We start from the raw sequence: 14,712 nt of genomic DNA, 5'->3' as shown, positions 1-14,712 counted from the left end.
CACACACACACACACACACACACACACACACACACACTGCTCCAGTGAACTAGCTTGGTCCATTTCACCTACCCTGATGGATGGGCAGGGAGTGGTTACCTTGATTTCTTATTAAACACTTTTTTTCCTTAAAAAAAAATCTGCTTTAGATGGACAGCTCCGTGAGTGGCAGCAGGGGAATGAGCAGGGGCACAAAAGCTTGTGCAAACAGTGATCCTACGTAGCTGCCAAAGAGGAAAGGGATGTTTCATATTGTCTCTGGCATTCTCTCAGGCCTTGGATCCCGCGAGGAGTGTCACCTTGTGGGCTGTTGTGGTGCGACGTGGTTGAGCCAGATCCATATGCCCTGCTGAAGGGAACCCCAGTCCTTTGGAGCTGTGGGCAGCCTGGCCATTGGAGAGGCACTGTCTGCAGAATGACCCATGGCGGGTGCAGCTTGGCATATAATGGCTACTCTCAGGGCTGAGTTAAATAGTGATGCTGGAGACTGGGTGGGAGGGGAAGATCGCGAGGCAAAGGGGTAGAGGAGAGAGCGAGGCTGCAGGTGGATGAGCAGAGAAAGAAGAAGGCTCGTTAAATTCAAGAAATAGGGAGGAAAGGGGGTGTGGAAAGAGAAATTGGAGAGGACTGGGAGGTGAATTTTTCTTTATGCTTGCCTACTGAACAGCTGATCTCCAGGAGCTGGAAGGAGAACTTGGTACCCCACTGTTTTTCAAGGTTTTTATTAAAAATACATTTTTGAAGAGGGCAGGGAATCGAGAGCTTCATAGCTGCTGTTGGAGGCCCATGAGAGCGTCACATTTAGGGTTCCTGCCTTACTGTATATCTTGGGATTTGTAAAACAATGTGGTGAGTGAGCAGACTTTGGTATGTGTTACATATGCTATTTGTGCTTTATAGAATTCATGTGTATTGAATTGAGGCTCGGTTCTGCAAATGCTGCAGAATAAGGTGAGAATGAGGTGGAAAGAGCCCCGAAATAGTAGCACAGATGACATGGCATCATACTGTTGATGAAAGGATAGCATTTTTGAATGCACCCCTGCATTTAAAATATATCTATATATCCTGAAAGTAGAAAGCTAGTACAACAAGATGGGAATTGGACTAGCATCTCCCTTATGTGCTGGTTTCCTTGCAGGTAGATGTTATCTTTTAAATGGGGAGCATTCAGTGGTGGGATAGCCCACTGAAAGTTGATTCTATTACGGTGTTGCTGTTTTTGTGATGTCCAGTCAAATGCAGAGAATTGGTCGAGGTCGGTGGACAAATGATGGATTTTTTGTCAAGAGGCTGGTTAGGGTCCAGGGAAGCTGTACATTCAGAAGGAAAGTTCATGTGGAAAATCTTGGTAGTTTGTGTAGGTTAATGGACTTTTTGTGAAACCCTTACGAATGTTTGAAGAAGCTGTTTTTAGCTGCTGGCTGTCAAGGAGCAGCACATTTCCCCCCAGGAATCTTTAGCATTACCACCATTGCTGGCTGAAGATGGGGCATCATTTCCCTGGTGCCCAGGTGGGTGTTGCCCTTGCAGCTGCTTTTTTGGGCATTTTTGTCTATCTAAGGAGTAACCTCACAAAATGGGATTGCAGTGAGTAGAACCACTGTCCTGCTTAAAAGTCTTTGACCAAAGCCTGCCCCAAACGTTTAGTCCCAGGACGAAGAAAAGCAGCAGCAGCAAATGGCCACTTCGCACAATCGCCATGGTTTAAGCAAGCCATGGTGGATTGTTTTGTTCAGAAGAATTGGCCATTTTCTGCATTTTGCATCAAACAATGCAAGTGTCAACAGTGCAGGGAGGAGAACGGGAATGGCTGGGGGTTGGTTTCTGACAACTGCATTTTTCATGCCTTGTTGATTTTCTTGAGGTCATGCCCCCAATCCTGTGTTCCAAAGCCCCCCACAGTTCATACGATCTCACTAGATCCTTTTGTCCACTCCCTAGCCCACTCATGGGGCAAGTGAGGAACAGCCAAGCCCATCTGTTCCCTTGCTTTGCATGATACCCGAGAGGGTTCGGCTAGAGGCTCCTTCCTCTCTTTCCCTCCGATCCTGCCCCCAGCCTCGTCACAGAATCTCACGTGGCTGGAAAGATGTATCCAATCCGGAAAGTGAGGAGGAAGAAAAAGTATGAGTTGTACCAGGACCTGGTGGCAAGGTGAGCATGATTTAGGGCCAGCCACTGATGCAGTGCAGAGAGAGAGAGAGAGCGCATCATGAACGAGAGAGCCTACTTTGGCATGAAGTTTACAAGTGTTAATTTACACATGGAAATACACACACAGAAAAAATTACCATAATTTACATATAAATAGTATACATGCAATCACAGTGAGGAAGATTGTGACCAGGTGACATATACAAGGGCTCGGTCTTCTGGCCAAGCACTGTCTCTTGATGAGCAGCTTCAAGGCCCCTGTTCGCCTTTCTCTCTGCTGCTTAGCTTTAACTGACCATGGCGGGCCGTCTCAAGCTGTTCTGCTCTCCGAGACGGGGCAGCCCCGGCACTGCCTTCAGGTCAAGGTGGATCACACCCAAGTTTGGCACTTGAGGCAAAAAAATCTCACAAGGCCCGTGTCCCTCTTTGGCAGTAAAATACAGCATTACACTGAACTACCCATTTTCTGCCCTTTCACAAGCCCCAAAGGCCATCCGCCTGAGGCAGCTGCTCGCTCTGCCTCCTGGCAGGGCTGGCCCTGCACCTGGGACTGTACAGCCCGTACAAGAGAGGACTGTCCTCTGTAAAATAGAACACAAGGCCCCCTAGCACAGCATGGTGGTCTTCCTTGAAGGGGGCTTGCTAGGGTAGATGAGGCCCCATTCTAATTCGCCTCTCCATCAGAAAGATTGATAAGGCATTCCTTTGGTTTTTGTCCTCTGTCTCCAGCCACCTCCTGTAGTTCAAATGGCCACGCAGCAGGCAGGAGGCCAACTGGTCTGGCTTTCAGAGGAAAGAGGCACTTGTGATGCGGGCCAAGGCATGAAGTATTGGCTGGGCAGTGTGCTTTGAAACCATGAAGTCCCTGCCCATTATAGGACTCAAGGGCCTTTTCAAAGGAGATTGACCTCCTAAAAAACAGTCAGGAAGGTGATGGAAGCTAGTGTTAAAATGCATTCTATTTTTGCCAGGACTGCTAATATTCTCCACACCTCTAACTATTCTATGCATTTGTGTCTGTGAAACATATGATTGCTAATTGCATCTTCAGTACTGAGCTGGTCAGGTGTTTTGATGTAGCAAATCAAATTGCTGTGAAATTTCTTACTGGTCTTGGAAGTTGTGAGTGTTCATTTAAGAAATGGCAGAACAAAGTGCTCTCTTCACTTTCGTCTTAAGTGTTTCACTCACTTGTTTGGTGCCACTTTGCCAGTGCATGCCCTTTTAAAGTTGTTGTCGTTGTATTTCTCTACTGCCAGTAGGCAAAGCTTTCTGGGCAGTTCACAACATTTAAGTCAGTCATCCATGTTACAACTAGGCCCAGCCCTGCTTAGCTTCCAAGATTAGGCTGGATCAGGCAGTGCAGGGTTGTTGTAAAATGATTCAGAAAATATATGAGATGCTTTGAATGCTTGAAGTCCGGCTGCACAGGCACTTTATCTTCTTGATGAAACTGATCGAATTTAGGAGGACTGCGTTGTGCGCTTAAGGGAGAAGTGCTACTCAGTCAGTGAGTTCTGGAATTCTTCCTTGGTGTTGCTTAGTCCCCGCTTCTGCACTGTAGAAAGGATTGCATAGGCAAATATCGGAGAGGGTCGCAAAATTTTGACTTGGTAACTAGGGCATGCATATATTTTACTTGTATTTGTATTCTACTTTTCCTTGCAAGGACACAACCAAGTGTACACTATTAACATCATAACTCAAATGATAAAAGCTCAATAAAAGCAATAAATTAATTGCTATGACACCAGAAAACAGCTGTTCCCTAAAAGGTAAATACATCTTAAACTGGTGGCAAAATGACAGTAGGTCAGGAGGCAGAGTTGAGGTGCTACTGCTGAGAAGGTCACATTCTCTGGCCAGCCTTGAGTACCTGGGTCCTGAGCCATTTAGAATTTTGTATGCTAGTTCTGATGCTGTTTGGGTGACTTATGTCACCAGTTTATAGAAATTTCACATTTTTATTGGTTTAAAGCAATACAGATTTAGAGATTTAGAAGGGTGCTACCGCACACCTTCTGATCTCACCCGGAGTTAAAGATAGCCTCTTTCCTATAAAATTAAAATTCTTTGGCTCCCTAGCACTGGGACAGGAATGTGCATGAGTTAACAGAAAGCATGCACAAGCTATCCAACTGCAAAATGAACTCTGGCATTTCCTGGGGCAACAGCATCTACTTGATGTCTCTGTGGCTGGTCCTTTTCTTTATACTCTTTGCATGTGCTTAAAATTTGTGGAGGGAAGCTAAAAGAAACTCATTTTTCTGAGTTGGCAATAGTGCCCTCTGCTGACCATTCTTACACTTGGCTGAGAAAGAATCTGGGAACACAGAGACGGAGGAATAGCACAAGCGGCACAAGCGTCGTGTGTGAATATCTGTGTGCACGATACTTTACCACACACAGCTCTGACCAATATTTGCAGGAATCAGTGGGGAGAGAAGCAGCACAGGAGAGAGAAGCAGCACATCAGTGGAGAGAGAAGCAGCACAGGAAGTTGTATTGCAGGTAGGGAGTTTCAGCCCTGGGGTCCAAATACAGGCCTTTTGGTGGCCCAGCCTAGCCCCTTTCTACTGCCTCCACCTCTTTCCCCCAAACTGTCATTTGTTGGGTGGCTTTTCAGCTTTTGTTTGTCCCCATTGTAAAAAGTTGAAATGAATTAGTCACCGACTCTCAGTACTCTAAGCAGCAGCACACTGTCTTAAACACTCTTTTAACATCCCCTTTGCCATTGGGCCTGCTAACTGCCAGCATGCACCATCCCCTTGACGGAGCCTGTGGCATTGCATGAGTGAGTGCCTTGGGCAGAGGGGGAAGTGGGGGTGAGTATCTCTCTTGACACATTAATCCTGATCCTCCTTCAAGCAAATTATAATACTGGCTGCCAGAGTAATTAAGAGCTAGTACAATCACCTTGCTTGTGAGCAAACTGGAAGTTCTGACACGCATGTATAATTGGAACTAGATTGTTAATGGAGTAAGAGAAGTGTGTATGCTTGCGCATGCGTGTATCACATTATGTGTACAATGCCAGCCAATAGGAACATGTGGTGCTAAAAAAAACTACCACTGGTCCAAATGTGAACCCCTTTTACAGTAGGATTTTGATTCACAAGTCAGTAGGACAGAGACTATTACAGGGTCTGAAATTAATTCATAGAGAACAATCTATCAGCTCCTATCAGTCATGACTAAACAAGAGCCTCCATGACCAGGAATAGGCTGCCTGTGAGTACCAGGGCACAGGTAGACAACTTGCATGCTGAGGGATGTGGGAACTGCATTTCAGAAATCAGAAGGGCACCGGGTTGGGCAGGGCCGCTGCCATCTTGCCTTGTTTATAAGCTTTCCAGATTATCTAGCTGGCTGATAGGTGGACCTGCTTTAATTCAGCCAGGCTATTCTTATCTCCTCAAGTAGGCTTGGGTTTACTAATCGAGTGGTATGTTAAGTGTGTCATGTTTTGCTGGAGTCAATGTTTACAAAGTCAAACATTTTTTAAAAGAAAGATGAGGCCATTAAGAACCTGGAACCAATCACAAGGATTAAAGTTTTCTAAAAGGAAACAGACAAAGTCCAAATTGCTCACAGGCCTGTAGAAAGACATGCGCTACATGTTCAGGCAGGTGGTTGAGGTGGAGTGAACCGTTTATCTCTGAAACTTGGACATTGGTTCCCCTGTGTCACGGAATGCTTCACATGAATCCATTTTGTGCGAATGAGTGCGATTGCAGGAGTTTTGTGCTTTTAATGGCTCATCGGCCCCCTGTAGCCACAAGCTCCCCATAACAGACACATAGAGTGCGTCAGAAGGGGCCTCCTCGGCCATCTAGTCTGACCCCTGGCTCCAGCAAGCTCCACTCATGACATGCCCACCATGTCCATGTCCAAATCATGAATCTGGTTGTATCGATTTCTTTGGGATAAATAGAGCAACCCCTAGAGATCTGGGCGCAGCCATCGTTAAACAAGGTAGACGAGTCTATCTTGCATGGCTCACAGCCACCACATTAATGCAGCCCACTCATTTTGACAGCTGTGCTTGTGGTACCTCATCTCTGGAATGGCTTCTGCCCTGTGGGTCAAGGGCCCCCAGCAAAGCATCCCCTAAGCTCCCACCCCCCAGCTTCCTTGGAAGTGAAGAGCAGCAAAAGCACTGGCTCTGGGAGCTGCCATTGACCTTTCCCATAATATAATCTGAAGTGATGCTGCGTCCTTCTACTTTCAAGCTGTTGACTGGGTGTGCGATTCCTCTCCCTTTTATTTCTTGAGCAGGGCTCTTTGAATTGTATATGTCAAAATAATTCAGATGTTCTGCTCTCCAGAGACTGAAGATCCATGTATTCCAATACCCACTTTTCAACTCTGACTAGCCAGAGAGCGACAAGCGGCTCACAAGCAATCTGTGAAAACAGCAGGTCTCCACTTGTTTCTGGTATCTGGCTCTCAAAGAAGACATGTATTATCTCTTAGTTGCTCTTAACATTTATAAAAAAGGGAAGCCTGACTAATCCAGCACTTCTGGTTGGAAACCAGCCGCCCTTGGCTTTCCCACTTGACGCCCAGCCAGCAGCCCTGCTGTCAGGCAGTCGAAATGATTTTCATCCCAGTGGCTTGGGAGAAGAGCTGTAACTTTAAGAGTGGATGCTTGAGCTTATGTTTTTCCTCTTCCTTCTTCCTCCCATTTTCCTTGTGGGCCGTGCTGCTTCAATCTTAGAGGCAGAGACTGGTGCTCATGATACTGGTAAACTATTCTGGGAATGGTTTTGGATAAAAAGGGGCGAAAATGGACTAAATAAATGAATGAGAGTCACAAGCTAATTACCCATAATTCCAAACAATCCCTTTATTTTTATTTACAAAATTTATTAAATATATCATAAAATAAATTTCTCTAGATTCTTCATTCCCTCCCCACTGCTTTTTTAGTATGATGTGAGAGGGAAAGAAAAAGCTTAATGAGCTATGAAGAAGTTTGTTCCTTTTTTCTCTCCTCCCACCGGCCAGACTGCACAAGCTTGCATTTAGCTGCAGGAATTGAACTATCCTTGCTGAAGTGGCAGGGAAAAACAGGGTAGGGGGAGATTTGCTTGTCGGCTGTTATCTGGGGAGTTCAAGAACAAAAGGAACTCTGTTGAGAGACCTGAGGTTAGTTTGTTCATACAGCCCAGTTATACTTCCTGATTTTTTCGTTCCTCCTCCCTCATCCTAGCAGAAGGCCAGGAAGGTTTTTTTTTTTAAGCTAAGCATATTCAGAGGTGGACTTTCCCTTCCAGAGCGAGAACAGTGGCCTTCAGGTAACTTTTTCTTATCCCTTGGCTTCAAGCAACTCCCAGTCCCAATCAGCAAGGATATGATTGCAAATCCAGTCTGGAACCTGCCAGCACAGCTGTTAAGGTGGGTTTCAAGAAAGTTTGGTTTTGGGTTGGCAGGAGTACTTTTCCATCTCTCTTGCTCTCCCTGTCATACTTTGTAATTCCTGTAAAGTGGGAAAGCCTGACTTGGGACACAGTTCCTTGCACCTCTTTAAAAGGCAGAGTTGCAAGGTTTAAAGGTATATCTTGGTAGAGGCTCGTGTTCCCAGTTACATGGAACTCACCTGGGAAGAAATAAGACTTAGTTCTCTGGTGGGGGACAGAGAAACCGCTTCTGTGGGAAATGCGGGTTTGGCATAAGAACGTAAATCATTTGTTTGAATGGTTGCAGAATCAATGTACCATAGATCCTGCTGAGTTCAGTAATGTTATTGTTCGAGTGCTCGCTCTCTCTCTCTCTCTCTCTCTCTCTCTCTCTCTCTCTCTCTCTCTCTCTCTCTCACACACACACACACACACACACACAGAGAGAGAGAGAGAGAGAGAGAGAGAGAGAGAGAGAGAGAGAGAGAGAGATTGATTCAACGACTTGCCAGTTTGAAAGATCGGATTCCACTGCATGGAACTACTCTGTTGGTAGTTTTTTAGTCAGGTAATCTGCAAACATCCTAGATTGGCTTATTCTTGGTATCCAAGGTCTATAGAGCCTTTCACGTGCAATGGTGTCTTTTAACTGAAAAGAAAATTCAGTGTGGCTAGAACGCAATTATTCTTGGCTGCATAAATCTGTCCATCAGGCAATGGGAAGGTCATGTATTTTATAAGGTGTTTCTTGTGACTTTCTACATTCCTTTAAACCTTTACTGCAGCTAGGCTATTTTAGACCCTGGTCTTAGGATGTTATGCCGCACCTTAAGACGGCTGCATGTATTTCTTCGTTCAGGTAGAGACCTGTTCTCCCCTGCAGAGGGGGACAGGATGCGCTCCAGCAGAGCAAAGCTCAGGGAACCAAGGTTCAATTTGGATGCCAGGAAGTACTTCCTGACAGTCGGGACCCCGAGGGTGCGGAATGGGCTTCCTCGGGAGGTGGTTGAGGCCCCATCGGTGCGGGTGTTCAAAGATAGGCTGGACATGCACATGGTGGGCATGTCGTGAGCGGAGCCGGCTGGTGCCGGAGGTCAGACTAGATGGCCCGGGAGGCCCCTTCTGACTCGCTCTGTTTCTATTTGTGAAGCACACAATGAATATTTCTCTCCTCACCACCACTGCCTTTCTGTGCTTTACAATTGCTTCTACATTCCTTATACATTAGAGCAACAGCAATTTTTTTTTTTTTTTGCCAAACCTGGCTTTAAAAAAAAGTGTGTGCAGTTTTGCATTCAAATACACCACCATAATTACAGGAAGAAATGGGGTTTGTTTCTGCTGCCCTCATCGCCTGTTCGTGTGCAAGTGGACATGAGAATGTGGGGCTTGGAACCAGTCCTGGCTGCTCTGTTGCTTTAAAACTGCTGCTGTTACTTGCAGAAAACCCCGTGGCTTTTCTGTTGGGTGGGGAGACCACTTGGGGGTGGGGGAGGCATCTTACAGAGCCAGTGGCTGACCGGCACCTTGGGGTAGAATGCGTGACGGAAGTATAGAGGGGTGAACACCATAAGTTCTGCCGTGGGCAACTAACAGGATGTGTCTCCCAGGTACGTGCTGGAATGAGTCAGTGGCATCCTGCACAAGCATTCTGGGGGACCCTCCCCTCTTGCATTCCCTCCGTTGCCTCCCTTTAGTTGAGAAGGCACAGGAGGTGGCAGCTGCCTGGTGAAGGCAGGGAGACGCCCCTCTCATTCTGGGTTGAGCTCTCATTCTTGCAGTCTCACTCCTGAAGGTTGGTGGTGGGGGATACACTGATAAGCGCAGCCTCTTCTGGCTGGTTGAGGAGAGTTGTACAAGCATGGGAGAGTCCATAGCTTTCGAAGGGGATTACAACTTGGGGTGGTTTTGAACCTCCCTCCCCCCTCTCTCTGTGCACTCGTGTAAACTAACCATTTAAAAAGGACAAATTCACAGTTTAGGGTGGCAGCAAACTGCCGGGAAGGATTCACTTGGGGTGCCCATGCAAAATACTGACTGTAGAACTCGCATGGCCAAGCTGAACGAAAGTCTGTGGCATTCCTGGATCGGGGCAGGCAGCCTGCCTTGCAACATAACTTAAGGCTGTGTGATTCGTCAGTGGAGGGCCCGGAGCAAAATTCCCATGATGCAGCAAACATTTGAAGCCAGTCCCAAATAGCTCAGACTCCAAGTTTCTTTCTGGAGAGGCTCCTCTTCATTTGCCTGCATAAAGTTCTGCCCAAGCATCTCCCTGTAAGTAAAGGTAACAACACTTTTAAAATGTTCTTTTTGCCATCCCTCTTCCCCACCATCCTGACATTCCCCAACCTGATGCAATTCTGTGATTCTGACCACAGCTCCCATTGGCCCCAGCTAAGGGCCCAGTCGTTTGGGCAGTAGGAGTTCTAGACCAAAACCTCCGAAGGGCATCAGGCTGGGAAAAGCCGCTCTGTATCCAGGGCCAATTGAGGGCTGGTTAGCCGCTTCACCAGCTAGCCAGGCACAAGGATTTTCTTGTGCTGCAGACGCATGGTAGTCCTCATGACTTTCGCTCGTTCCCTTCCATACCCTCTGTCTTTGCTTCGTGGGATTTGGGCAAAGGAATGGCTAAACCTTGACCCAGAACTGTGTGGTCTCCCGCCCTGCTGCCCAACTGCTTGTTTCCGCTTGCAGGGAATTTCATACAGCTCCAGATGTTCCATCAGCCCCTTCCTGTTCTCTTTGTATTGGTGTTGCCAAGAAAGAGTAGACGTCAGCACAGTTTTAATCTCTGCTTCTGCCTGTGTAATCACTCTGACCACTAAATTTTGTGAGAGTTGGGATATTGGCCTGATTTTTACTCTATTTTTAGAATAAAAATGGGCAAAGGAAGTGAGGAAGACTCCCATTTGCTATTTGGAGTAAGAACTAACAAGTAAGACATGCAACAAAATGTTGCAGCGTGGAGTGCTTCTTCCAGGAGGTCAGCCATGAAAGTACCCCACGCTTCTTTGTGGTTTTCCATTCTCCCCCCATCGTGGCCACCGAACCTGTTCAGTCTTTGCTGGCTGCTTTGTTCTCTCCTGTTCCTTAACGCTTTTCTTTTGACAGCCCCCCACTGCCCCCCGTGTTCTTGCAAACTAGCTCCTCTTGTACATGGAGGGTGCAGTACAGGCTACATAAGAATCCTCACTCAAAGGCAGTGGAGGGGAGTGCCTGTAGTCCTCCAGATGTTGTTGGAGTCCATCTCCTATCAGCCCCAGCTAGTATAGCAAATGATATAAGTGGTGTCTGGCAGACAGAGGAGAAATGGTGATTCCCCACCCCTGATATATAGGATGATGGTTGACAATTATGTAGGATGAATACAGGCCTATGCTCCTTACACCACATGTTGTTCTCTGAACTTTACCTTTGCTTCTTTCCCTGCAGTGTATGCAGCTTGGTTGGTTGATATGGGTCATCTGTGGAGCAACTACTTACAGATGGCATGATGGCCGTAGCTGTAGTTTGTGCACGCACTAGTTTTATCATCCTCCTTTCCCTTTCCCCAGATCTGCAATTCTGCAAGAAGTGCCAGAGATCTCCAGTGAATTATTTATAGCATTCTCAATATTCCGGATATTTTACAATATTCTGGATCTTTTAGGAAAGTTACATATATGGATTAAGAATGTTATTTGTTTACTTATCTCTAATCTCTACAATCAGGTAAAATCAGTCATATTTAGAGAGTATTTCATTGTTATCATGCTTTTCTTCCTGGTTAGGGAGGAAGGAAAATGATGTTTTATAATTATATTTTCAGTGGTGCTGTTTTGTAAATTAATGTGTTCTGATATGTCATACTGGATTTTCTTTACCTTGTTAACAGCCTTGAATGCCCTTTTGTGTGTAGAAAAGTGTTCAAGTGCATAGGCCTAGGCATGCTTAGACCTAGGCTGGGTTGTGCTAGGAATTGTAGTACTTTCTTCTCTCTAAATAAAATAGGTTCTTATATAGCAACATCTGTGCAGATGGCACGCTTACAGGTGCTTGACCCAAGGGGGTTACAGTCTAGAAGCTGACGCAAGGGAGACAGTAGAAAAAGTGCTGGAAGGGAGGTAGAATAAACAGGCACTTTTTCAGCAGTAGTCATGTAGCTATTCTGCTCCCAGTGCAATCTTCCACATGATCTGGATTTTGCAGTTTAATCTGCGGGTGACTATAGGTGGGGGAATGGCCCTGCTTCGTGGCAAAGTCAGGCCTACCAAGAAGGTGCAGGAGGTCTGTGATCTGCAGGTCTTCCTGCAGTGTTGAAAGTGCCCACATGGTGGTAGGAAGGATTTGAACGGAACCTGTGGTGCCAAACAAGGAGGGCACTTAAGGACTTTTTCTCCTTCCCCTGCCAACCGGTCTTCTGGTTTTAAACAAGTCTTGGAAGGGCAGTGCTAGGTACCCTCTGAGGCCTAAGTCCACAAGATCTGCTCCCAAATACAGCTTGCATATGCTGAGTTATATCTGCTGCAAAGTCTCTTTGGGTGTGTTTCTTTAAAGGACCCTATTTCCCAGCAACACCCCTGCTTGTAAAAAGGGTTGTCTGGACAGGGGAGGTGTCAGAACAAAGCCTGAGGCAGAAGCATTCAAGTGGGGTGGGGGCATCAGGAGGGGACGCACCTGTGGACAAAAGGCCAGCAGCTCCAGGGGGAGCAGATGCCACAGAGACCACCAGCGCCCCTTGGACTGCAGGATGGTCCTCCGAGATATTTGGGGTTTAGCCCCTGGTCTGTCCCAAAACCTGCTTCTGGTTTCTTCTGCAGTGTGGCTGTTATCACACCCATGTGCAGAAACCTGGGTGTACTGTAAGGTGAATTGGAGTTGCTTCCAGGGGCCCCCAGGGTGTGTTTGTGTGTAACTATAAGAGTTGCTGTTTTTGTTTTTTGTTTTTTTTACAGTTGCCTGTAACTTGTCAAGCAACATATGAAAAAGAGAAATTGACTTATAAATGCATGTATTGTTGATCTGTGCCTGGCATGCCTTGTTTTGTTTATGGAGAGCAGCTTTTCTTACATTCAGTCCCTAATTTGGCCAGCCCTCCAGAAAGTACCCCCTTGTTCCCTCCACCCTCTAGCTGGGCATTTGTTCAATGTCACCCACAGCCTGCTTGTATAAAGGGTTTATCTGTGGAGGAGAAAAAGTGCTGAGGTCAGGCTTGTTGGTAATGCAAAGACAAACTTCCTTAGCGAAAGGAATTTGCGAAGGGCTTTAAACAGCTGCCTGGGAAACCAGCTGGCTTTCCTGAGGCCATAAATGGAGCCCCAGGGCAAAGGTGGGGTGAGGTGTGTTTTCTTGCTGCTTCTCTGCAGCAGTTTGCAGTGAGTTTGCTTTTGTAAAGGGATATTTAGGCTAGGAATGTGATCCCGTCTTCCTGGCATCTTGGCTTGGGATTTAATATTTAATCAAGGCCATAAAACAAGCAAGAAAGTCCCGGGGAAGGCTCTGGGTCAAGGTACCTGCATGGTACATGCAGGGGGAAGAAATGGACTTTGGTGGGGAAAACTCGGAAAGCCATGGGTCAGCTCTGATGCCCACCTCCACCCTGCCTCTGTGCATGCACTAGACTGTGTACATGGCTTCTTTCCCCCAGCCCTTTCATTCTCTCTCATCTGCCTAAGAAAGTGGAGACATTGCTATTATCAAAATAAGCTTAAATCCTGCATCCAAGCAGCTTAAATTATTTGCCAAGTCTGCACTGTACAAACCTGTAGATGCTTTGCAAATTTTCCTCCTGCTTCTTTCATTCAGCACTGTTTTACTTTGGATCTGCTAGTGATGATGAGGGGCCAGAGATGTGCAGGGCACTGAAGGCCCCACCCCTCGAAGGCTAGAAACCCTTACTCGGCACTCCCTCTGGCTCCAGCGGGCATTGTCCACACATGTGCTTCTGCAGGGCTGTCCTTGAAGACTGTGATGCGCAAGTGTGGTGCTTCTTTAAGAGAATGCAGTGGAGCTGGAGCAGATTACACCGATATTCTAGTCGGGCCTCCTGGGCACAGTTGGTGTTGGTTTTCACTTTAGCTACAGGTGTTGCTTAAAAACACAGGTGCTCTTTTTCACATTAGCCCCAAACCACCTAGGCAAGGTGCTAACTTAGAAATGTATCCTTCCCATACATCCTTGCAGTCTTTGAGAGGAACCATCGATTCACTGAGGGACAGAAGTGGCACCTGCAGCGCGTGTTCCTGTTCGGGGTGTCAGCCAGTCCTACCCTCATCCGGGATGCATCATTCCATCCCACCCTGCCAGCATCTGGCATTTTACATTCCTTTCTCCTCTTTGGGGTATTTTCTAAGTTTTTTGTACTTCAGACTCTAGGAGCAACTCTTTCCTCTTGTGCATGAATGGTGCTGTTTTTGCTTCATAAAGATCTGTATTTGTAGAATTAATTTGCAGTCAATATATAGGATAAAGGATGATACATCAAGAGGCAATCAGGGTGGCTGTTCTTTGGTTGTGAATTTCTTTCCTTCCTTGAAATTCACCAGAATCCCAGGACTTAGAAGTATTCTATACAAATTATACATGATTCCTTATTCACAGGTTCAGCAACTGTTGTGATTGGCACATTTACTTCTGCCTTTTTAAGAGCATATTCTCCCCCCTCCCCCTTAGAAAAATAGATATAAACATGATAGATATAGATATAATATTAAATAGATATAAATAGAAATATTCTCCCCCTCCCCCTTAGTAGAGAAAATGGGTTATTCCAAAGGTAAAAGTATTTTATTTAATTGTAATACTGGTATAATAGTATTCTGGTATAGCACAGCTCCACCCAGAGGTTATGTTGCAGCAAAGCAGAAAGGGAACACTGGCGCTCAGATGGCAATTCTGCAACAAAACCAGCAGTAGACACGGCAATACACAGCCTTGTGCAGAATGTTTTTCAGGAATAGTGGCAAGAATGATCTGTTTTGAACTGGCTTTCAGGGGTTACGATTAAGCTGGCGGAAGAGCTGGGAATTTTAAAGGCACTTGAATGCTGATAGGATTCTGATCTGTTTGCACACCCAGCCTTCAGGGCTTCAGAATCAGATGCCAAGAATCTGTGTAAGAAATACAAATCTAGGGGGATCATCTTGTATCCAGTTGCCTGTTGGATTTTTGGATA

The 14,712-nt window shown here is 46.2% G+C and overlaps 1 protein-coding gene across 7 annotated transcripts in view; it reads left to right on the top strand.

Moving 5' to 3' along the window:
• RAB11FIP3 (RAB11 family interacting protein 3) overlaps positions 1–14,712 on the top strand; it is a 121,489-nt gene that overhangs the window by 56,029 nt on the left and 50,748 nt on the right. Inside the window, exons 1-2 of one of the 7 annotated variants that reach the window (XM_044433586.1) lie at positions 6,826–6,904; positions 7,437–7,557. The exons of the other annotated variants lie outside the window; for them this stretch is intronic. The gene's annotated coding sequence lies outside the window, so the exon portion shown is untranslated. Of the gene's footprint in view, positions 1–6,825; positions 6,905–7,436; positions 7,558–14,712 lie in introns of those variants that run through there. 7 annotated transcript variants of the gene reach the window in all.

This window comes from Varanus komodoensis, unplaced genomic scaffold (genome assembly GCF_004798865.1).
Source record: "Varanus komodoensis strain SLA01 unplaced genomic scaffold, ASM479886v1 scaffold26, whole genome shotgun sequence".
Classification (NCBI taxonomy): domain Eukaryota; kingdom Metazoa; phylum Chordata; class Lepidosauria; order Squamata; family Varanidae; genus Varanus; species Varanus komodoensis.
This window is presented reverse-complemented; position numbering and strand designations above follow the sequence as displayed.